General features: G+C 41.2%; 1 protein-coding gene across 12 annotated transcripts in view; it reads left to right on the forward strand.

Moving 5' to 3' along the window:
• Positions 1-270: 270 nt before the first annotated feature.
• Positions 271-26,168, forward strand: part of LOC106587493 (transcription factor SOX-6) — a 203,970-nt gene continuing 178,072 nt past the window's right edge. For 4 of the 12 annotated variants that reach the window (XM_045708398.1, XM_045708408.1, XM_045708404.1 and 1 more), the window contains exons 1-2: positions 2,240-2,589; positions 5,326-5,423. The gene's annotated coding sequence lies outside the window, so the exon portion shown is untranslated. Of the gene's footprint in view, positions 332-2,239; positions 2,590-3,350; positions 3,680-4,348; positions 4,589-4,971; positions 4,993-5,325; positions 5,424-21,488; positions 22,367-26,168 lie in introns of those variants that run through there. The other 8 variants (XM_045708402.1, XM_045708409.1, XM_045708412.1 and 5 more) reach the window with 5 other exon arrangements.

Genomic DNA, 26,168 nt, shown 5'->3' on the forward strand with positions numbered 1-26,168 from the left:
CATTTATATTTCAGAACAAAAGGAGACAACGCACTTATTGTGAGGAAAAGTTTGCAGTGCATTAGGTTTACTGTCTTGAACGTAATGCTCCAAATGAATAATAAAAAGATGTGACGTGTGGATATGATTTTCTCTTGAACAAAAGGAATGTGAAAATGTGAAAATGAAAGACAGAGAAGAGCCAGAGCAGATGCGATAAGATTTGTGAGGGGGCTGTATTCTCTCTCTCTCTCTCTCTCTCTCCCACTTCTTCTCCTCCCCTCCTCTTTTTAGCCCTCTGTGACTCTTCAGTTAACAAACAGTATTTCCTACTGCTTCTGTCCCTGTCATTGTAAGTACAACACTGTCTTATTTACCTATTGAATGAATGAAACCATTGTCCTGCTGTTCTTGAAAGCGAGTGTTAAAGGTTTTGTCGTACTTTGTTTTGTCCACCTATGCTGTATATTACAAACTTGTTCCTTTGCATTTTCAACTAGCTATCGCATTGTTCTTTATGTCATATTGTTGTTGGGATTCATTTTAACTGATGATGGTGCGTGATAATGATTGTTGATTCTGTTGAGTGTAGCTGAAGACAGCGCGTAACTCAAGTGTCTCTCAGTGTGCTGCAACCTGTGGTTACATCTTACCTGTAGCCTATATATCGCCCCGCGGTGGACCGTTACTTTTCTTCACTGTAGCTTACCTACCTTTACAGCTGACAAAGGTGTTGAACTATTATTCCTCAGAAGAGTTGTCCATCTAATATCAAGCTATATAGCCTACTGTTGAAATGTTTTTGTTCTATTTGTCGTTAATTATGTCCGCTAGAGTTTGGTCTATACAGCCCTTTGATGCTATAGATTTGTTTCTTGTCTTTTACGATTTTGAGGATACATAGCAGGCTACTGTAGAACTCTTGAAAAGTGATGTTATTCCTCTAATTTCAATGGAATTGTAGCCTATAATAAAAACCAGGAATTCTATTTAAGCCTTTGAAATATTTTATATTGAATGTTCAAGGGGGCGGAAAACATTTGCTTGGTAGGCCTAGTGACCCAAATATTATTTTGATATAAAAAATGTCACTTCATTTTCATTTTACAATGTAGCCTATTATATGTAAAGTAATAAGTAAGTGTTCTGGTGGGCTTCCAATATATTTTTTGAAATACTTTTCTGAGACAGGTTGACCTATAACTGGTTGTTTCAATCATCAATAACACGTTTTTTTGTTTGCATAAAAAGTGTAGGCTATGTCAACCAAAACAAAACTTCAACGTCTATAAACTATTGTGTGTATTGAAAAGACAATAGCACATCGATCTGTAATGTTATGTGTATGCATCATAGGATGATTTCCTATGAATAGGAAACCATGGGATAATCATGCTTCTTTTATAAAAGTGATATATTGAGTTCTCAATAATTTAGTTATCACTAACGCAATAAACCTTGCTGATATTGATATTATTTTATACAGATCAGACGAATAGAAACAGATTGGATCCCTATTTGAGAGAGATTATCATCTTATATTTGAAATTATGACACATTTTTATGAAATACTTTATTAATTGCCTTTCGCTTACCTGTATTAACTTATACTTCGTCTATATAATGCTGAAATTAACAATGTAGACTATAGGCTACAGTGTATCAACGTATTCCTGCTACATTAAATTCCTACCCAACATAGACAATCATTCTATGACTGTTATAGCCTATGCCAAATACCGTTTGTCATAAAATGGTATGGTTGACACTCGAGTTCTTTACACGTCACTTCATATGAAAGTTTCAGTGGATCTGTTATAAAGGCCAGCAGTGTTATATTATAGGTACAGTATAGCTAACCCCTAACCGAGTAGTTTTCTGTCTTCAACTCTGAAGAGCGTTTCTGGCATGTGCTGTTGATAAAATTGTTCCATTAATTTAGAGTAAGGCAAAAGACAAAAAAGAATGCCTTACGTAGTCCACTTTACAGGTAAATAGGACAATAACTCTTATTGGAGTTTGTTCAAGTGCAAATTATGTTGTCGCAACTTTCAATTGTGCTGCTGTATAATCATCGGATAATTGTTGTATTTAATCAAATCAAGAGCAAAATCTCCCTCTGTCTAATCACTCACTAAACTCTCTCTCTCTGTCGCTCTCTCTCTCTCTCTCTCTCTCTCTCTCTCTTTCGCATCTCTTGTCTTGTCTGGGCTGGGAGGGGGAGTCCTGCCTCTTTGCCTTACTCAGATCAATGCCCTGGCCACTCACTTTCTGATGTTGCACGACGGGAAATGCTTTGAATACTTGCGACATGGCCGCTCACATTGATTGCCAAGATTGACAGCTCTGCGTCGTCTTCTCTTGTCTCTGAGAGAGAGGGAGATAAAGAGGATAGATAACAACAAAAGCTCCTTGCAGTTTTGACAATTAAACTTCATAAAAAGAACGGGATCCCCTCATATAGCCAGTGGGAACCATAGCAGACTTTAGTTGTCTTTCCTTTTCTCTACAGATAGTAATCGTTATGTTTTAACGTAATATAACGCGAAACACGACTCGGGATACGATACCGTCAGGACCTGCATCTCTCTTTTCTCCGCTGATCTCAAGGTAAAAACGTGCTTAGTTTTAACATGTTGTATCGTGTTTTCATGTAAACTGCGTTATTTTGCCTGTTTTTGTTGGTACGTAACAGAGTTCGCCTCTTTCGATGTCAATAGGGGTGTTAAACTGTTTTCTCTCTCTCACGCTTCTTTGTTCAGGTTTTCATGGGGTGAAATTATTTATTTGTAGGGCGTTTTTTTGTAAGGGGAACATGATAACATTCTTATTTATTGTTTCTCAATCGCGAGAGCCGTGGTAAACGCAAAAGCAGAGTGCGTGAAAAAGACAAGCGCAAGCGTTCTCTGGAAAGGTTTGGATAGCTACAGTACCAATGATGCCCTGTTTCATTTACCGACAAAGGATACTTGTGTAACTTATAAGTTACATTCAATCGTTCATCTCGAGATATTGATATCAACAGCTCTATATTTCTCTTGGATTAGCAGTTAGGTTACTGATTTAACCTACATACAGCTAGGTAGGCTAGGAGTAGGCTGTATGAATTACGCGCAAACCTTTTTATTTAATTGTTGGTTACGCATCCGCAAAGTCTTGTCGCGAAATTCAACTCTTAAAAATGATCATCAATTTATATGTGTTTTGCTATGGTGTTGGTATCCGGATGCTCAATAACTTTCTCCTGTGGGACTGGAAGGCAATTTCACTTTTGTCCACTGAGCGGTACTATTCATTGACAATGACGTGCGCATTGCTCTAGGTCCCCTTCCATACACTTCCTTTCTCCCTGGTATTTCTGGTTGCGAGATTTACAAGTTTCTTCGAACTTGAGCATATGGTTTATTTAGTTGTCTTGTTTCCAAACTCTAAGTAATCTATATTTATCGTTCGACCGGAATTATAATTCAGTGTAAAACATGTATATTCGTAATTGTTTCCTATGTTGTAGGAGGTTGGGAATTCACTCTGCCTTAACTTTAACTGGAGGTCAGGCAAATTGACCTTAAAAGAATGCATAAGCCATAAATTAAATCCAACTACTCCCCGAAAGGCTATCCCATTTAGAGACGATATACCTGGACAAGGCTTCCCCTACAAGCCTACAAAGCGCTGCTCTCGGACGGTTTTAGGGACTAACGTAAGTCATCTGGTGTAATTATTTTGTTTCTTTTGCACTATTGTCTTTATGGACAGGTGTGAATCTGGCTATAGATACAGTGCAGATAATTGAATGCACAGATTTAATTGTATGCTAAATATTCAAAATATTTCCATTTTATTTGTTTCTAAGTGTTATAGATTGGATATAGTTTCCCTCATTTTTAATTTAGATTTTTTTTTAAACAATAACTTTTACCGCATAATAGGCTATAATCAGATATTTAGCTATTTTAATATCACACATGGCTTTTGAAGGTGCTTGAGATTTTCCCCAAAACACGATTGTATACCAAGGTAGTGGGAGGACAAATGCAACGCAGTTTGTGTGAACTTGTCTGTTGTGTGAAGATAGCTCATCATTTACAAGGTGTTTCCCAAAATGAGACATTCGCAGTCTCAGATAAAGCTTTTTTTCTAACTTATGCACAAGCAGTGATAACAATTTAATAGAAAACAGAGAAAGCAGACAATGGATAGCTTAGTTCTTAAAGTATGAGAGGAGGAATACAGAGGTTTTCTCTGTCACTGCAAATATGGACGCTATAGCCTAATGTAGCCTAATGTAGCCTAGACCTATTGCTACCGGGGAATATTCCTATGCTCCTTTTTTTCTTAACATTAGAAATAAATACAATTGTTGTGCCCACCCAGTATTCGAAATCTGAAACCTTCATTATAGACAGTTTAGCTTTTCTCCTATTTGCCTTCCAAATAGTGTCCAGTCCGTCATAACCCGGTGTAATAATACAATCATGTCTTAAGTGAGAGGCTGCATGGGTGAAGAACAATCGTCCGGCTTGTTCCTCTGTTCGGGTGAAGTTGATCTCGTAATGGTATTTTCTTTTGAACAGTTGCTGTTAGTTGAGAGTGCAAGTTCCCTCATAAGGTAAGGTGGCACCGGAGCCCAATGGAAGTCTAAATGGCACATTTATAATTAGACTGCCAATTCAGCACATTGTCCTGATAGCTATACAGGGACATTCGGCACTGTCTGGCTGCTCAATATTAGATAGTTTTTCCTCTGACGGACAGTTTAACACTGCCTGTAACAAATTAGTGAGGAGCAAAGGAGTTCTGTTGATGGTTCACTGCACGGCTGTTTCAACTCGTATTTTATCAGGGAAATAAAAAATGACTCCGCGATTGCCAGGTCCCTTTTCTCTCCGTTTCTGCTCATCTTTGTTTATTTTTTACGCACTCTAAATACTCTAAAAGAAACGTAGGCCACAGTCCCTCCACACGGCAATAAAATGGATGAAAGGAACATTACAATATAATATGAATAACATGGTAGATGTAATCCGATTTTTATCATTTAAACGTACCTACGTTTTTATACATAGGCGTAGACTACAGATAATATTTGAATTTGACCTCTTGTTCTATGTGTTGCACATTGATTGTCTTGTACACAAAGCTGTTATTGAAATCAAAGGTTATATTGATTAGGCTTATATTATCCATAATGTTGGATTATTTGTTTCACTTTTAATACGATGATGAAAGTTGATGTAAATGTTTTATTAGCCATTTTGGTGCGTATTTGGCATTTTGATTCAGATTTATGGTTTGAAATCTCACCTATTGTAACATTTCATATATTTCCTACTGTTTGATTTTCAGGACTATCTGCACGTGGACTTGTGGTTTTGCGAGAGAGAAAAACATTTCCGAACTGGATCCGGCATAAAGATATCGACTCCCTGACGCATATGGTGCCAGTAAGTTCAGAGATTTAGAAGTGCATTTTGACATACCGAAACCGCATGCTTCACAGCCTGTGCTCGGCGCTCTTTCACGGTGGCTCTCTTGTTTAAATAGATCCCCATTCAATCCCAGATCAATAGAGTTGCATATTGCGAGACGAACTTTGCAATTGGAAACTCATTTTCTGTCATTAAACGACCGCGAATTATGAGCAAAACAATAACAATATTTTTTATTATTAGAACAAATGTTGTCCTATTTAGTAGCCTAATACTGTTACGTACGTTTACGTTTTTTGAATGTATTGTTTTCCTGAGGGTTAAACTTATTGCTTTTGATTAGACAGTGCAGAAATATTGTAATTATTGACAGCGCAATCTAGACCTGCAATGTGAGTTTATAATACACTTGACCACAATAGTTATCATATTTTTATAAATATGTGTGAGTACAATGCAAATACAATGCTTGATTTTAGTTATTGAGTCTATGGACATGATGTGGTTTTAGATCTCAGCAAGACAACATGCAGAAGGGGATCTGTTTTATTCCATACCAGGCTATTGTTAGTTTAAAGAGTATGTTGTAATATATATTTTGTCAATTATTTTGTGCTTTGTATATCATGCACAGCAATTAGCTTCATGAAGCTGGGAAGGCTGGTGTAGGGTCAGTAGCCTACCATGTGTGTTTAATTGAATGTTGATGTACTCTCTAAGGAGGCAGGGTGAAGACCAGGCATTACAGTGCTGCGTCAATTTAAAACTGGAGCATTAAATTAACTTTGAATGGTTCCCTTTCAATTACATGATGTGAGCTGGTCCTTGGACTGTTGTCTCAAAGGGGTATCTTATCTACTGTGGAATACATTACTACTCTTATCACATAATGTTTTAGTTCATCACTCTATTTACTGTGTGTGTGTGTGTGTGTGTGTGTGTGTATTTGTGTGCAATCTATGTATGTGTGTGTGTGCGTGTTTGTCTGTGAGAATGTGTGTGTGTGTGTGTGTGTGTGTGTGTGTGTGTGTGTGTGTGTGTGTGTGTGTATTTGTGTGCAATCTATGTATGTGTGTGTGTGCGTGTTTGTCTGTGAGAATGTGTGTGTGTGTGTGTGTGTGTGTGTGTGTGTGTGTGTGTATTTGTGTGCAATCTATGTATGTGTGTGTGTGCGTGTTTGTCTGTGAGAATGTGTGTGTGTGTGTGTGTGTGTGTGTGTGTGTGTGTGTGTGCACGCATTTATGCATGTACCGTATGTACAGAATGTTGAATGTATGTAGGCCTATGTACGTATACACAGTATTTGATATTGATGACTAATGGGTTTGGTGATTTGAAAATATTTTAGAATGATTTGAAAACATTTACGTCTTCCTTGTATGTTTTTGGTATGTGCATTTTGCATCAATGGTTGCTTTTACTGAGTCTGATCTGTTAATTGCTACATCAGTGCCACTCCATAATAGCCTCAGAGACAACTATTATAGGACACAGTGGATATGGATGGGATGTTTCTGTGCTTCAGCAGTTTGAAATATTAATTGACAATGAAGACTGAAATAAGAAAATAAGAATAAGAAAAATGTATTGAAAGTGTACTGTTGTGTATTATTTTAGCCCTTGCAGTAAAGGCTTCATCTGGTTTCATTAGTGATTATGCTTAAGACAGAGTTCTGCATCCTAGAACCATGAGGTAAAGTTCATGGAATTGGTTTAATTGTATGGCCTTGGTTTATCCGTAGCTAATTCCCTTGCCAAACTGAACTCCTAGCCCTTAAAATGATATTATGACCTGCATATTGCTATTGCTCTAACAGCATGAGAAAGAACAACATTCCAAGATCAATAACATTTGATGTAACAACTTGCCTTTATAAATAGCCTACATTATGTAGAGTACTTTACAGCAACTTTATGAATTTGATAAGTTGAGCTATATTGGATATTTAAGTTGGGCCAAATGATTCTGGCTTAATGAGGTTAACTGATACAAATGATACGAGTTGATACGAGTGCGTGTGCGTGTGCGCGTGTGTGTGTGTGTGCGTGTGTGTGTGTACGGGGCACGTCGGTTCCTTCTTGTTGTACCCCAGACACTGTGCTGTGCTTGGCTTGTGATAGTCTGTCTGGGGGGTCACTGGATCAGGTCATCCATGACAGATGCAATCTTCATTTAAGTCTCTCCTTTTTTAACTTTTTGTTTTTTCAATTGAGATTTTGAATCAGTCAGTGCGATAGTAATAGTTACCGTAGTTACAGTATGAATAATGAGAGAGATGTTGCTCCTTGGATGCAGGCTGGCAGGGAAAGAGCACAGGGGCTAGTTGAGGAGAGTTGAGGAGAGGAGAGGAGAGGAGAGGAGAGGAGAGGAGAGGAGAGGAGAGGAGAGGAGAGGAGAGGAGAGGAGAGGAGAGGAGAGGAGAGGAGAGGAGGACTAGTACCCCTTTGGTGAGTTATGAAATCATATTGTTCATGTGAAGCGATACAATTGCTCAAAATGTACATTGGTTTAGCTTTATTTATACCCGTGTAAAATACTAATGCTCATTTTAAATCAGAATGTTCAAACCCAGTTCCCTACCAAACACTTATAGCTCCTCTCCATGTCTGAGGGGGAGCGGAGTGGCAGCCGAGGCCTAATGATAAACAAGATGAGAGAAGCAGGTAAACAACAGCAGGCCTGGTAAAGGTAGGGCGTGTGGCAGCAGAAGGGAGAGGATTTCTGGGGATAATAAATGTGGCAGCGCATGTTGTGACATCTGTCTTTATAAGTGTTAGCTAATTTGAAGCAGAATATTTCAACAATGATCAAAACCGATGGCAACATGTTCATTACAGGAGTCTTTCTTTTGTAGTCCTCAGATTTTTCTGCTTCAAGTTCTCAACATGCATTATTGAAGGTCTTTGGCACCTTCAGATCTGGCACCATTATGATCTTCGTGTATGACACAAAAAAAAAAAAAAGCTCTTTACAGCACATTAATGCACAAAAATGTTAATTCTCATTATGCAAACTGTGAATGCAGTTTTAATAAATGAAGTGAAGACTTGCAATGTAAATGAAACGTGCCTAAAATGACTTTCAAAGAATCCTCACATCTTTTTATGCCCTTTCTGGCTTGAGGTGAACACATCTCAAGGACCTTTTCATTTCCAACGTTGACAGTCTGGAGAGGGTCCAGTCTCCATCTCTGAATGTAATGGTTTTGTTCCCAGAGAAAATGTACTCCTCTCAGTACAAACCATTCTCACCACTCATGGGTGATGGGTGAGTCTTGAAATATTGATGAAATCAATGGTTCTAGTGAGACATCAGCATCAGACAATGGGGGCATCCAGAGGCTAGCTATCTAACTGTACAGACACAGATGATTTTCAAGTCTTGAAGGTGGATACTGTAGATTAATGATTAGACACATGGTCTTGGTGAGATGCGTAAGTCCTCATACTTAGTTGTCATCAGACTTAAGAATTATTTTCAGAATTTTAAGTGAAAATTAGCTAGGCTACAGTATACTTATCTGGGGTTTAACTACACTCCCAAATTGCAGTCTTGCTTTAGATTAGAATAAGGATTCTGAATCTACTGCACATCGAGACATGTCAGTGCAGTTGTTTGTATTTTAGCTGCAGTCCAAGCTAAATTGGTTGTTTCTTTATAAAGGCTTTCACTGTTTTCTTAGTAACCTTGGGTCCAGATGACTTCTGCTGTGAGATTACATGAACTACATGCAATTACATTAAATTAAATAGGTTGAGTGCATCCTTTTCTTTAAATTGAAAACCATCAGCACCTGTATCCCATTACATGTTGAAGACCAAGGTACAGTACCACAGAGAGAGATAGAGATTTCCCTATAGATTCAACCAGACCTCTAGTATCACATTAGCTATAAGTGTTTGGTAGGGAACTGGGTTTGAACATTCTGATTTAAAAATGAGCATTAGTATTTTACACGGGTATAAATAAAGCTAAACCAATGTAGATTTTGAGCAATTGTATCGCTTCACATGAACAATATGATTTCATAACTCACCAAAGGGGTACAATTTGAACTGTTTCATTCACTCACCCACTGAATATGTTTCACGTTTGGACTGCAAAATAATTGGACAATTTCTTTTAATCCAAAGCATAGTTGTGCATAATTAAGTTAGACTTCAAAATGCAACAGTGCCGGCTATGGTAAATAGCCTCTATTGAATTCTCTCTTTTTAAATATCACACATTAATATGTAGAATTAATTGGAGGGGCCTTGGTGGCCGTGTGTTTTTGACACAGGGCTGTTTCTGTAGGGGACGGTAATCAGTAGCACTGTCAGCTGGAAGAATTAGTACAGCTCATTGTTTCTATGAGTCACATGAAGATTTGCACAGTCCATGTGTGAAGATGGCTGGCTCTATTTCCATATCAAAGAGGCCCACAGTACTGCCTGTAATTAAAATGCAGTGGTTTTGGAGCCCTTGCTCGGCACGCAGTTAGCACAGTACACTGAAGCAGCTGAGTGTTGTCGTCTTTCCCGAGCAGTGTGCAAGCGGTCGACTCCTGCATGCTTCTCTCAATACACCTATAATTTTGTACAAATGTGAATGCCAGTCCACGCTCCTGTTGTGGAGAGTTTAGTTTTCTTTATCTAGCCTCTCGGTGTGGCTGCCTGTTTTATTTTAGCCCTCAGAATAGACATGATTTAGTGTACGTTATTGTCATGTCAACCGTTGACATTGCCAGTGATATTTCATATTCTATATGCACTGTATTCATTAGCAGTATTTATTCATAACTTTTATTGTGGAAAGGCCATGAAATCCCACTCTTGTGTTCAATGATTTACATAACTTGTTATTAGTTAGTGACCTTGTTGCAGATTTCTCCAAACGGGGCCGGGGTCAACAGTTCCTTGTTGGTTTGTTCGACAGTGTACTGTGGTCCCTGTCCTTCCTGAATTGGAGAAGATCTGAGGTTGGGTCTTGTGAGAGAACGAGGGAAGAGAGATTACTGTGATGTGGGCCTCTATGCTGCTGGAACACAAAGGCCTCAGAACAACCCTTTCCTTGTGATCCCCTCATTGTGTTTGGATCAGGCCTTCCCTTGGGCTGGCCGCTGCCAAGGACTTAGTACAAAAGGACACTATGGAAATATCAAACTGGAAACCAACATGGGCAGCTCTCTGGGTGAGAGTGAGGTACCAGGAAGAAAACTTTGTATACCCGTCACCCTGTTCTAATTAGAATGTATCACATTCAGGATGCATTTTGTCCATTGATATTAGCATTTACAAGGAGGATTGGTAACACTAGTAATTAGGAAAACCCGACTGGATAAACTTACTGGGAATGATGTAAGCCACATGAATAGTCTTACTTGGAAATGTGAAATAGGAAATTCCCTTTCCTCTTGAAATATGGGGCGGCAGGTAGCCTAGTGGTTAGAGCATTGGACTTGTAACCGAAAGGTTGCAAGATTGAATCCCTGAGCTGACAAGGTAAAAATCTGTCATTCTGCCCCCGAACAAGGCAGTTAACCCACTGTTCCTAGGCCGTCATTGAAAATAAGAATTTGTTCATAGGTTTGTAATGAGCTGAGATTGGAGCGTCCTGTACAACTTAAAGAGATTCTTCAGGATTTTGGCATTTTTATGTCTCTGTGTCCAGTATGAAGGAAGTTAGAGGTAGCATGCTAGCTGACACCCATAGGCTTCTAGTCCACACTAGTTAGCACTGGCTCAACAAACTACTTCTAACTTCCTTCATACTGGACAGAGACATAAAAATGGTGTCTACAAGTTCATCTGACTCTGGGGAAATAGATAAAGGGCCTCATTGCCTGCATCCCAAAGTATCCCTTTAACATCAGAGCATATACAGTAAGGTAACCATGCTTTATGGAGAGACACACGTGTCGTATTTAATCTTTGATAATTCAGGCCTCTTGCATCTGCCTGTGTGTTTTCCACAGTGAAGCTGGGGTTAGCACGGTGCTTTTCTGTTTTCGCAGGTTAGACGTTAGCCAGTTCCTGGAGGCTGACAGCTAGCCTGATATCTGCCAGTTCCATCAGATATGAGATGTAAAATATGCTCCACGATTGTGTCTGTGCTGCGCTGCTCCCTGCTCTCTGCTCCCGGAGTAAAGCATGCTGGGAGCAGTTTAGTTGACACATGACGCTCAGCACCACTGATGCTGTACAATACTGGGGCTCTATTTGTTTTTAGGGGCCTCCACTGCCATCCACATCTTTATACATTGCAAAACTGTCACCAAATGATAGATCACAAAGTTTACTGTGCAGAGTAATGAGACGAGGTCACTAATTGATCAGATATGATTTGGCACCTTGATTTACAAGGCAACACCCGAGCTTTGACTTCCCCACACAGCAGCTTGATGGGGAAGACTGTGTGGACTATCAGCCCATATTAAACAGCTTGCCCCTCCACGTGTCACTGTGTCACTGAAGAATTACGTAAATGCAAAATAAAGTCCTGGGGCCTCATTTATCAATCATGCATAGGCACAAATCTGTGCCTAAACCATGCGTAGGATCATTTCCACGCAAAGTGTGGGATTTTTCAAAAGGAACTTTTGATTGAGAGTGTATGTAAATTTAGAAACTGCCATGATCATGCGTACGCAAGGTGCATAGTGGTGGAATAAGGGAACTGCTTACCAAGCGTAGAATGGGAGAAATATATGTTGAACATTTTTGAAATTGTGAGAGTAATAATTAAATAATTGTTTTATTTAATTGTATTTCCATTGTGAATTCATGCAACATACAGTTGAAGTCGGAAGTTTACATACACCTTAGCCAAATACATTTAAACTCAGTTTTTCACAATTCCTGACAATTAATCCAAATAAAAATTCCCTGTCTTAGGTCAGTTAGGATCACCACTTTATTTTAAGAATGTGAAATGTCAGAATAATAGTAGAGAGAATTTTTTCTTTCAGTTTTTTTTCTTTCATCACATTCCCAGTGGGTCAGAAGTTTACATACACTCAATTAGTATTAGCCTTTCACAAGCTTCCCACAATAAGTTGGGTGAATTTTGGCCCATTCCTCCTGACAGAGCTAGTGTAACTGAGTCAGGTTTGTAGGCCAACTTGCTCGCACACACTTTTTCAGTTCTACCCACACATTTTTTATGGGATTGAGGTCAGGGCTTTGTGATGGCCACTCCAATACCTTGACTTTGTTGTCCTTAAGACATTTTGCCACAACTTTGGAAGTATGCTTGGGGTCATTGTCCATTTGGAAGACCCATTTGCGACCAAGCTTTAACTTCCTGACTGATGTCTTGAGATGTTGCTTCAATATATCCATATTATTTTCCTTTCTCATGATGCCACCTATTTTGTGAAGTGCACCAGTCCCTCCTGCAGCAAAGCACCCCCACAACATGATGCTGCCACCCCCGTGCTTCACGGTTGGGATGGTGTTCTTCGACTTGCAAGCCTCCCCCTTTTTACTCCGAACATAATGATGGTTATTATGGCCAAACAGTTCTATTTTTGTTTCATCAGACTAGAGGACATTTATCAAAAAAGTACAATCTTTGTCCCCATGTGCAGTTGCAAACCGTAGTCTGGCTTTTTTATGGCGGTTTTGGAGCAGTGGCTTCTTCCTTGATGAGCGGCCTTTTGGGTTTGTTGATATAGGACTCGTTTTACTGTGGATATAGATACTTTTGTACCTGTTTTCTCCAGCATCTTCACAAGGCCCTTTGCTGTTGTTCTGGGATTGATTTGCACTTTTCTTAACCAAAGTGCGTTCATCTCAAGGAGACAGAACGCGTCTCCTTCCTAAGAGGTATGACAGCTGCGTGGTCTCATGGTGTTTATACTTGTGTACTATTGTTTGTACAGATGAACGTGGTACCTTCAGGCATTTGGAAATTGCTCCCAATGATGAACCAGACTTGTGGAGGTCTACAATTTTGTTTCTGAGGTCTTGGCTGATTTCTTTTGATTTCCCCATGATGTCAAGAAAAGAGGCACTGAGTTTGAATGAAGGCCTTGAAATACATCCACCTCCAATTGACTCAAATTATGTTAGTTAGCCTATCAGAAGCTTCTAAAGCCATGACATCATTTTCTGGAATTTTCCAAGCTGTTTAAAGGCATGGTATGTAAACGTCTGACCCACTGGAATTGTGATACTGTGAATTTTAGTGAAATAATATGTCTGTAAACAATTATTGGAAAAATGACTTGTGTCATGCACAAAGTAGATGTCCTTACCGACTTGCCAAAACTATAGTTTGTTAACAAGAAATGTGTGGAGTGGTTGAAAAACTAATTTTAATGACTCCAACCTAAGTGTATGTAAACTTCTGACTTCAAATGTATCTTGACAGGCCATATATCATTTGACCACATCAGTCCATGTTTTACATAATAATCCATATAAAGTACAGTAATTTGTTAAATTAGAGGCACGTGTGAAAGTGAAACCATTGTTGAAATACTATTAGAGACTCAGATAATGGGAAATCAAATTAGAGATGGCTGATCTTGCTCTGTTGGAAGATTTGGCACACGCTTCATTTTGCGAAGAGCATGTTTTTAGAGACAGGTAGGACTGTTTTTGCTGAAAGTATAGATATCGTTTCCCAAAACCAATCGTATAGGATCTTTGCAAGGATTTAAGGCCTACTTTAGAAAGGCAAACGCTTGCCATTCCGGTGCACATCAAAGTGCTATCAACCCTCTGGTGTTTAGCAATGGGCACTTTTCAGCGGGAGTTCGCCGATCGGCATCTCACATCCCTCGATGAGCCAATGTTTTGGATGCAATCATCAGCAAAACGAACTGTAACATACAATTTCCATACACTATTTCAAGAGGGGGTTTCTTTGCCATCAATGGGTTCACAAATACGAACGGAGCAATAGACGGCACCCACAACGCCATAAAAACACGATCACAAAACGAGTTAATCTATGTGAACAGAAAAGGTTTCCACTATTAATGTGCAGGTGATAGGTTATGTAATGCGCAAAAAATGCTGCTGAATGTCGTGGCCAGACGGAACGCACGACTCGTTCATTCTGTAGAACAGCAATGTTGGCCTACATAGCTACAGGAGGGAGCTGTTGAGGATGGATTGCTTATTAGTGAGTTGCCTACTCATTTAAAGTATATTTGCCATCGCTAAAGCAACTTGAATTTTCCTAATGGTCCTCTCTTTGTAGCTATGTTTTTATTTTTACTGGTCAAGCCACAACTGAGCGAGCCAAATAAAATATTTAGACACCTCTATTAAGTCTCTGAAAAGTTATTTTTTTCGTAGCTTTTTTTGGTTGCGCCGTTGTTTTTAATTGTACGGCGTTATATATTCCCCACAGGTTTTAAAGGGATGATATATGGTTAATTATGGCCAAGGTCGTGCACGAGCACTGAGGCTAAAAACGATTGGTATTTATCAATGGTTATCTCCTACCGGTGTGCGTATCACGCTCGTAGGATTGTTTGATAAATCACTCTTTTTCTATGTGTACCAACATTCTAAATTCCGTTCGTAAGTAGTATTTTACAATAGTTTCTACGCAATATCAATAAGGCCCCAGAAATCTGAGACATCAGCGCATGCATTTTCTCCGTTCTCCATCTCTTAGATAATACATTGGAAAAAGCTTACTGAGTATGGATGGTATATCTCTCAGGTCTTTTACAGTATCTATTTTTCTTTGGATATAACATTTACATAGACCCATAGAACTGGACCTAGTGGCAAGGTCTAGTACTGATCAGTTGCTGACATGGAATAGGCAATGTGGCTAAAAACGTCCTGGAAAATTATTTGGAAAAGCTGGGATGTATTGAGCCAAAGTCAAGATTCCTCTACACTTTTTGTGTGGAAACTGGGAATGCATAATGCCAAAATTAGATTAAAGTAACAAGAGGGGGGGGCTCTTGTGGCTGACGTTCTGATGAAGTTAACCAAAATGTCTCCCCTGGTACAAACCCAGGTCTTTTGTTTCCTTCTTCCATGATTATTTACACCAACTTGGATTTTTTTACAGGGCTTTGCCCTCGATGTGCGTCATGAGAAAATGGCTTCAGCAGACTCAACCACAAGCTCTCTCTCTCTCTCTTTCGCCTTCTCTGAGAAAATTAGAATGTAGTTATTGCATCATGTATAATTTACTCATACCTATGTTCAGAAAGAAAGAGAGGGAGAGGGAGCAAGAGAGAGAGAGGCAGATAGAGAAGAGAGGGACAGAGAAAGAGAGGCCCTCGTGATGTGGAGTGGTGAGGAGACGAGAGACGGAGGCTGAGAGCAGCTTGTCTGAACATTCCTCATTGTGAGGACTCAGCAGATAATGATGTTAGTGTTCGTCTAAGGTAATGTACTCTGTGTCGCCCCAGACCTCTCTGATACTGTGGAAGTGGACTGAACTGAGTCTCCTGCTACTGGAGCAGATTGAACTGGAGTTGTTTTGAGAAGGACAATGCTGGTCAACCCTCCTCTTCAGCAGTAGGCTGTATAAAAACTGTATTTGGCTGCTTGAGTGAGTACTCACAGTTTAAAGCTGAGTGCTAGAAATGTTTTCGTGTTGCTCATCAGTATAGGGAGCTGTGAGTGGTTGAGCCCTCTACTGAGTCCATCTCTCTCAGAGCTACAGCTTATCTACTTGGGGCCTCTCTAGAATGGAGAGTTTGTGTCAATACAGTATATAAATAAAAATCCTAGAAATGTGTTCCACATGACAAAGTCCTACTGCCTCACCAGTCATTTGGCATAGCAGGGGCAGGAGCTGTCATATTCTTCTCTCTCTCTCTCTCTCTCTCTCTCTCTCTCTCTCTCTCTCTCCCAGACTGCTCTCTCTCTCTCTCTCTCTCTCTCTCCCAGACTGCTCTCTCTCTCTCTCTCTCTCTCTCTCTCTCTCTCTCTCTCCCCAGACTGCTCTCTCTCTCTCTCTCTCTCTCTCTCTCTCTCTCTCTCTCTCTCTCTCTCTCTCTCTCTCTCTCTCTCTCTCTCCCAACTGCTCTCTCTCTCTCTCTCTCTCTCTCTCCCAGACTGCTCTCTCCTCTCTCTCTCCTCTCTCTCTCTCTCTCTCTCTCTCTCTCTCTCTCTCTCTCTCTCTCTCTCTCTCTCTCTCTCTCTCTCTCTGCCAGCACATATTAAGCACAGTATAAACACTATGTCGGAAAATATGAACATTTTGCTTCGACCAAAGTGGAAAACAAATCGAAATTGAATTAAAACTCACTACTTTCTTTAGAAACAAAAGTATTTTAAGTGGGAAAAAAGTTCAAAGTTTTGCTTTCAGAGCAGTCAGTTTGTTTAGGACATGCTCAAAGAGGCAATTTTTACTCCAAACTACCAATGTAAAAACAGAATGGAGTTGGGCAGTGAAACAGAGTGAAGTGACGAATGTTTCTGTTAGCTTTCACTGCACTTGTCCTTACACACAGATATAGTGCTCACTCTGAGGAAATCCCAGACTGCTCCGTGCCAGAAGCATAAATGCAAAGAGAATAGTCTTTAATAATATTTTTTTTTGAATGGGACTTAAAAAAAGAGAAATCTGCTGAAATGATGGAGAAAGCTTGTGGTTTGACCCTGCTGTGAATTTCCAATGAGCCTCTTTGACAATCTGAGAGGATAGCCACTCTGGCACAAGCTACATGCTACACACCCACATACAACACACACAGTTACACACACTGCCAGGCAGTAAGTGTGCAGAAACTTCTGGGAGGGGGCTGGGGAGGGAGGGAGGGATGGGGAGGGTGGCTGACGAGAAGGTTGTACAAGGGGAAGGGAAGGCGAGGAGGGGAAACGAGGGGACGGGGTGTCCTGGCTGAGGATTAGCCACACTGGACTGGATGGGCTGCGGAGGGCCACCACCAGCTTACTGATGTTAAGGACAAACACATGCATGACTGAGACACAAACTGAAAGTATGACAGTGTTGAACTTATTCAACCCCAGAGGCCGGAGGGTTTCTCCTGTAAATAACCAATCATTTACATCTCTCCTCACAGTGAAAGCAAGTTTGTAGTGGTCAATTGAATTGCGGCCACCTTATAAACACCATTATTACACTGGAACAAATCTGCTATCATTAAGCCCTTCTCATATGGAAGCAGGAGTGGTCGCTCTATACCAGTTTAGAGAGAGAGACGGGGAGAATGTGAATAGCATTGGTGGAACACACACACACACCACGCCAGACCCTGGGTTGTGGTTGAATGTCACAGTGGAGGAACGCTTTATGTCCTTGGTTAGGGGTGGGGATGATGGTAAGCAGGGGAGGGATGTTCCTCCTCTTCCTCGGTGAAGCTACATTTATTGGTCACCATCTGCAGGGTGGAGGAGTTTGGGCTGCGGCCAGCCTAGAGAGAGGCTTCTAATTAAACCATCATCATGATCAACTTGTGGTCAGTGATCGTCCCCAATGCTGGCTCTCCGAGATGAACATGGAATCACTGAGGCTTTCCTTGAAGCCTGTGTTGGACTGAATTAGAAAGGGAGAAACGAAACAGAGGAGAAAAGTGCTACAGAGCACTTTTTCTCTTCTTGGCAGGCAGAGAAAGTAATTCTGCCATATCCACTCAGGTTTAAACAATTACCCGACATCATAAGAAACCAGAAAAACCTTAGTCTGGAATAGTCATCGCTTTTGCCTGGCCTAGCTCGGTTTCAGGCATGGCGTAGCCAGCGTCACATGTTGGAGCTCTCGATAATTTAAATTAGTGTAAGAGGGTGTGCCTCCAGTATCTGTATCTATGCAGCCCGAGGAGCTTTCCTTTGAGGTTGACAGCCTTTAATATATTATTTCATGGTTTGATATGTGAGTGACACAGAGCTGCTCCAAGAGGACGGCAAAATGGTTTATTAGGGCCTAATTACAGCCCTGTGATTAAAGGGGAAGTGACTGTGATTAGGATAGTCGAGGACGATGTGGAAAATGGATGAATATTCAGAGCGGAGACGAGCAATAACGGCTGTGTGTGTGTGTGTGTGTGTGTGTGTGTGTGTGTGTGTGTGTGTGTGTGTGTGTGTGTGGGGGGGTAAATGAGCGCTGGCTGGTGCAGGAACCTGACTGCCTGGCTGGCTGGCTGACTGCTGTGTAACCACATGCTATGATATCATCTTTACGGCAGAGCTCATCTGGGGGCTTTTCAGCTTTAGCTATTGGGCAGAAAATGCACGCACAGATATGTGGTGCCCTGGTAATGGTAACCTTCCAGGTTCCTGGTTCCTACTGCCTTGCTCTCTCTTAGAAAGTATGCAAAAGGAGCGCTAGCTTTCCCTATGTGGAAGAATCCGTAAAGCTGATGTAGTGTTCTTACAGGCCTTGTGCGTTGCCCTGTGATTACAAAAAATGGAAAGGAGGTACTAGGTTTGAAGCTTGTTTTGGTATGCTATCAGCCCGGCATGCAGGAGTAATGCAGTGGACTTTCACAGCCAATTGAACATGAAACCGTCAGGAATGTGCAGCAAAGCCAGGTCTGCTCCGAGCTGCTAGGGGAACTAGCTAAGAATCACACATTCTTGTGAACTTCAAAGTACGCACTGTTTAAGCAAAGAGATAAATGGCCTTATTATTAGCAGTTTTATTCAATGGGGAGATTAGTATCGGTTTCTCTTTTCTTTTCAACCTGCAAACTTCGAACACTTTCAGACGTGATATCCGCCATTTATAAATCATTTCTGGGAGTGCTCTGAGGGTATGATATGGACAGCAAAACCTTACGATTTTATAATTTCACAACTGACTTCATCCTTAAAATGACGGTTGGCTAACCTGCCTATTACTCTCTTTGATTTCAACATTACATGCTTTTGCGCTCTAAGAGGTATTCATAATAAGCTTAAACTTCTCTGACTTTATTGCTAACGGCTCCTTATCTCCCAGCTATTCAAGAAAGAGAAGTCATTTTTCCAATTTCCAACATTTTACTGTTAGGTCACAGCCTGCTCAAACTACCTTGAGGGGATTGTTGTGGCAAACAACACACATACTCACACACTCACACACACAAAGGGACACACTCACACACATTCACACACACACGCGCTCCCAGGAAAAATATATTAATCTTAAATAAATATGGAATGTTACAGCTGTGGAATTCCCTTAGCCTAAACAGATACTGCCCTAGGTGCATACTTGCCAACTGGGAGCTTTCAGAAGTCATGTCATGTCCACATTATTTACATGTTAGGGGTATTATATGATTGATCTGGAGAACTAATGTTTATTCTTCCTTTTCCTCTGATGAGATGGAATCAACAGTATGATCAAATTTCAAATCAAATCAAATGTATTTATATAGCCCTTCGTACATCAGCTGATATCTCAAAGTGCTGTACAGAAACCCAGCCTAAAACCCCAAACAGCAAGCAATGCATGTGAAAGAAGCACGGTGGCTAGGAAAAACTCCCTAGGAAAAACTCCCTAGAAAGGCCAAAAACCTAGGAAGAAACCTAGAGAGGAACCAGGCTATGAGGGGTGGCCAGTCCTCTTCTGGCTGTGCCTGGTGGATATTATAACAGAACATGGTCAAGATGTTAAAATGTTCATAAATGACCAGCATGGTCAAATAATAATAATCATAGTAGTTGTCGAGGGTGCAACAAGCACGTCCGGTGAACAGGTCAGGGTTCCATAGCCGCAGGCAGAACAGTTGAAACTGGAGCAGCAGCACGGCCAGGTAGACTGGGGACAGCAAGGAGTGAGATGGAATCAACAGTATGATGAGATGGAATCAACAGTATGATGAGATGGAATGAACAGTATGAAGAGATGGAATCAACAGTATGATGAGATGGAATCAACAGTATGATGAGATGGAATAAACAGTATGATGAGATGGAATGAACAGTATGAAGAGATGGAATGAACAGTATGATGAGATGGAATCAACAGTATGATGAGATGGAATAAACAGTATGATGAGATGGAATGAACAGTATGAAGAGATGGAATCAACAGTATGATGAGATGGAATCAACAGTATGATGAAAGTGTGTTGCTCTTATTAAAACTTCTGGATATAGTCTTGCTAACGGATCACTTTACATCCACAGAAAATGTATCCCCAAAAGTGTTTTTCTTGCATCACGTCAATCATGTTCCCCGCACTGAAAAACACAATTTTGCATGTCCAGGCATTCACTTAATTTTTTTACATCTCTGTTTCCTCTGAATGTACTCCTCAAAGCACGCTCCGCTTGGAAATGTATATTCATATATAATGTAAGATTATTTATTTTTTACAAATAGTGTGTGGCGAACAGTAGTGGTCACAGAGGCCTCTTTATATTAGGTTTGGAGCGTTGTCAGTTTTTCTAGGATGAAAGTAATGGGAACCATGTGTTTGGCCAGCTAATGAAAATTAGCAACCTTTCATGTGACCCACCTGTCGTGCTTTCAGCGCCGTTAATGCTAACCTCATGTTACTATCATCAGGAGAGCCACTCTGTGTCAGGCACTGGGGACATGAGGAGAGCCTCCTCACACAGGGCCCCTGGTAGCAGCTCCTGATACACTCTACTAACCCACCAGCACGGCAGGCCTGCTGCCTAACCCTAGTACAGAGACTGTCTACATTTGACACTTACATGCGACTTCTGCTATCAGAATATAAAGGTCGCATTGAAAAGACAGGTCTAGACGCACAAAAGTCGCATTGTGGTCAGATTGTGTTCAGATCTGGCTAACCATTTCATGAGGTGGTCAGGGACATATTTTGTGCAGATTTCTCCTCAATCTGGACGCAATCAGGCTACCGAAAGCGCATGCAGTGGGCAACGTCATCAGCACTCTGCCCACAAGTCTCCAGAAAACTTGTTTTGGGATCTAGAGGCATCTTGTTTCATTAAACATTGGAGGAAATACATTCCTAGCCTGTGAGGAATGTGTTTGCTGGCTTCATAAATGCTAGCCAGCTAGCTTATTTAGAATGTTTTTTGGGGGGGAGTAGAGTTATGCTAACCTGTTTGCGATCCCTTTAGCTTTGCTAGCTAGCTTTCTGGCTAGTTACAGAGGTTAGCTGGCTAGTTAGCTACAGTAGTTGGCTACTGCCATCAAGTTATTGTTGTGTTATTATCAGATTTAGCCTGTTCCACCGTTTGCAGAATCCATACTGACGTTTGGATATACCGTGGGAATAGGTCATGCGGACACGGTAGACCCATTTAAATGTAGGTGAAGAGGCATGACACGTTCAGAATTCCATCATCACAACTCCATGATCAGAATTCAAAAGCTGCATGAACTGTCAAGTCTAGACACGAGCAGCCAGAGCAGCTAACTAACAAATAAAGAAACAAAAACGATCACCAGACAAATATGAAAATCTCACAATAAGCCAATGGCAGAACTGTGCTGGTGGAGAGCCTCTATCTTAGACTTGGTTCCCACCAGCATCAATCTCAGCATTTGTCAGTGTGCTGTAGTTATTTGCTACAGGCTGGCAGGCAGGCAGCACAGAGAGTCTGGCAGTATAGTGCAGACTCCTAGCCCTGAGCCTGGAGCCCTCCCTCCACAGCGAGCTGAGCTGCCCAGCTCCTCAGCTTTAACATGATCTGTGCCATGTTGTAATGGGCTCCCAGGGCATGATTGGAATATAATAACTGTTTCACTATGTTTTTCTTACCCCCCTCACTCTCCACAAATGTAAAATGTGCCTGGCTACATGGGATATATAGTAGAAGCTGTGATGTAAGATGTTATTGCTGGATATGCAGACTAGGAAAATGTGGATTATTTTCCAAAAATCTCCCGGGCAGAAAGCATTATGATGTCACAAAGGCCACATTGTAGCCAGTTTGAGTGTACAGAGCTGTGTTTCCCTCTCTTTCTCTCTTGTTCTGTACATTGTCCGGCCACCTTCTGTGCTCCCTGCCCAGGCTACAGGCTTACTTCATGCCTGTTTCCTTTTCTTGTGCTGTGAATCAATGCACAATGGCCCTATAGGACCACTTACATAATGGAAAAAGTATGTATATCTTTGCACAGACAAAGTACAGTTTGAAAGTTTTAGTAAGCTTCAATTACACTATGACATTATTATGAATTATTATTTTCACCCTGTTATGGGAATAGTGATTGTATTACAACATGGTTATTCATGTTATAATGACAACGTCAACATATTTGATTACAGAGTTTATTACAATATCCAAGTATTTGTGTATCGTAGAGTATAATGTGAACACACACACTCATGGTCTTTGGCTGAACCAAGTGATCTTGTGTTATCGCTCAATGACTTCAATTACAGTATGACCAACAGGCCAATATGTTTCCAGCCATCCTCTGTCTGAGGCCTGTAGCTGTCTGACAGGGACCATCTGATTGGCTCTGTACAATGGCAGCATCATGGGAATGGAAATGCATCCAGTAGTTAAGTGAACAACCATGCATCTTCTGTTTTCACACTAATTGAATTTGGCACTAAAATATGCTGGCAAGAGCCCCTTACCTTGTTTGACTTATTTATTGCCTGACTGGAGAGGTAATTCGACCTCCTCATTTCAAAGGCTCTTTTTGGTCCAGAAAAAGAGTGTAAAACTCAATTAGGCTAGTGATCAGTGACTGAAACACTACATCTGTTTTCCTGTGAGGGGGAAGCAGAGCTGGGGAGTGGTGGAGAGCAACTAGAGCCCTGGTCTCTTAGCTACCCTCCATCCCCCTCCCCACCGCTGCCTCGCAAAGCTACAGGGTGAGGGGAGAGAGAGAGCCCATGCAGTCCCTGCCATGTCACACGAGATTTGTGTCCTCCCTGTAAATCATTTCCCTCTTTAGAAGATTAAGAATGCAGAAATATTCTGAAAGCGATCATTTTCCCTACTCCCAAATGGACTAGTGCATTTGCAAACGCCACTATTAATTGCTGTTTTCAAAGAAGACAAATGATCCCTGCAACCGTAAATAAAAACAAAAATCAGAGGTTATCATTTTAATTGTTCAAATGGCTGTACAGGGGCCAGTGGAGCCAGCACAGAGCATATGCACCAATCACCATGAGATTTACAGCCTAACCTACTTGGAAGGCAATATCAGTCTTACATGTTCATTGTTGTACCGTTGTTTATTCTCCATCTAGATATTGCTCTGGTATCTCAGAACACAATGTACCATTCCCAATGTACTCTATGGACACACCGTGGGAATCCTGTGTATTTCCCTTCCAACCTTTTAATCTCAGAGAATACTGTTGTTCAACAGAGCCTTGCTTTGTGACCTGCATCTTCTGTATCAGTCTTGGTCAAGAAGTTCACCACTAGACATATTTATCAGGATGCATGGGCTTGAATTGTAGATCTAAACATTTATGACTACATTGCAAATGCATGACTGATATGGCAACACAGACTGTGCCTGTGTGCTTCTGTTTGAAGAGGGACAAAACAACAGGAATCATTTGTGGCCACCGATGTGCCTTGTTCTAACCTGATCTTTTCTGGATCAATTGTTTCCTTTCTGGTTTAATTCACCATGTGATTGACTTTCAGTGCTTTACTGTTGGAAAATATCCACACTGAGCCGTGCTGCCTGAAATAGGGAAGTCATTTGAATACAGATGCTCACAGCTTAGGCCTGGTCACAGGATGCCGCTCCGAGTCAGGAGACAATTGCAGGTTGATTATGTTGCTACTGACAGAAGTTGCAACTCCTTTGTGCGGCTGAGATATTTGCATTTAAATGCTTATTGTAGGCATCTAAAAAGCATAAAGACTGATTGTAGCTTTGGCTGCTGGTTTGTACTTGCAAAAAAAAAGAGAATTACAATAAGGGAGATTGACATAGAAATTAGGAAATTATTTTCAAACCGAAGGTTGAAGTAAATAAGTAGGTCTGTGTTGTTGTTTTGTGGTGCTGGTGTTCATTCTTGATTTGTATTGAGAGGGTCCATTTTCAGATTGGGTATGCATATGTTTGTAGTAAGACTGCATTTCAAATTGTTTGTATCTAATACACAGTAGAGTGATTCTTTCTGATTGAGGTGTTTTCTTGGATATCTTTGTATATACCACAACATCTTGTCAATGTATTTTTCCCTGCGTTTGCTTCATACTGCATGTTTGTGTGTGACAAGCTCTGTGTATTCCACACTGTGTCAGTCATCTGTCCATGTGATCGTGTGTGAATGTGTATGGTACCATTTTTATGGTTTTGAGAGCTGTCTGTGTGTTGAATGTGTGTTTTTATTAGCTTTCACAAAAGTTGTATGTTTGTGTGAGTGACTCTTTCTATGGTATCCGTGTGTATATGTGTTTGACAGGCTCTGATATGATGACAGAGTGTGTATGTATGTGTGTGTGTGTCTGCCGGGTGCCCATAGTCGAGTGATGCCCCTGCTGATTCTGTGCCTCTGGCCCTTTGTCCTGCAGCACTCAGCGTGTCTGCTTCCTCAGGAGACTGACAGGCCTCTCCAGTGTGACCACACAAAGGACCAGCCTTCTTTGAGGTGTTAAAAACTTCCATTTATGCATCTCCCTGGACAAAAAGCACCAAGCCCATTTGAGTCCGGTGGCGACACAGGCAGACATTGTGGCCACGCTTCCCCAGCACTCATTTCACAGATTCTGAAACCAGTATGTGGTGAACAGGATTTGAGGGGCTAAAGTGCCCCACGAGGGCCAGGCGATAAGAGGGAGAAACACCACCACTCAGTAAACTAGAAGATGGGGCTGTGGAAAATAAGTACATTACCTGAGAGAGAACTATGCTTGTTTTCATAACCCCCCACTCAATAGGAGAGAGAGAGAGAGAGAGAGAGAGAGAGAGAGAGAGAGAGAGGGAGAGAGAGAGAGAGGGAGAGAGAGAGAGAGAGAGAGAGAGAGAGAGAGAGAGAGAGGGGAGAGCGAGAGGGAGAGGAGAGAGAGAGAGAGAGAGAGAGAGAGAGAGAGAGAGAAAGGGGGGAGAGCGAGAGAGAGAGAGGGAGAGAGGAAGGGGGAGAGAGAGAGAAAGGGGGGAGAGAGAGAGGGAGAGAGAGAATATCCTCTCTTAGAGAAGGAAGAAAATGAAAAGCCTTCTGCTACTGTGGGGGAATACATCCCAGAAGCTGAGAATAGTAGACAAATCAGCAACCAAAAGACAAGGCTATCCTCTAAGTTTACACTATTCTTGTCTTTGAGTGGACAATATGTGAGTGTGAATCAAAGAGAATTGACAGGCTGCACACCCGGCTGTTACTAACACAGGGGACATGAATACCTCCTGCGGTGGATTGAAGCCTTCTAGTGGCTGGTCATTTCTCTATCCAACCACCTCTGTAAATTGACTTTTATTCTTGTTATTTGAGGCAGAGTAAATCACATGTAATGTATTTGTGGTGTGGCAGGCATATGAAAGAACGGTTTGATCACAGAGCTGTCTGCCTGTCTCTCTTCACAAACACAGGGAAGAATTTGATTCTCCCTTTACCGCACCACTGTTATTCACAGAGGAATAGTGAAACACTCAATAAGACAGAGTCAAAAGCCCTGTCAGTGTTTCAGCCCTCCACAATAAAGACATTATTGTGTGGTGTCACTTTCTCAGCCTCTCCTGACCTGAGTGTGATTGACAATGGTGAGTGTTTCAGGCAGGTCTACTTTGATCGTTGTGACAGGAGGCCTGGTGCAGCTCCATCTTTAATCTGTGCCTGTCGTGTTCACATGAGAGAGAGGCAGAGAGGAGAGAGAAAGAGAGAGAGAGAGGGGGGACAAAGACAGAGACAAAGAGCAAAAGAGAGAGAGACACAGAGATGGAGAGAAACAGACCGAACTAAAGAGGGAGTGAGGGAGAAAGAG

The sequence above is a fragment of the Salmo salar genome, chromosome ssa26, assembly GCF_905237065.1.
Source record: "Salmo salar chromosome ssa26, Ssal_v3.1, whole genome shotgun sequence".
Classification (NCBI taxonomy): domain Eukaryota; kingdom Metazoa; phylum Chordata; class Actinopteri; order Salmoniformes; family Salmonidae; genus Salmo; species Salmo salar.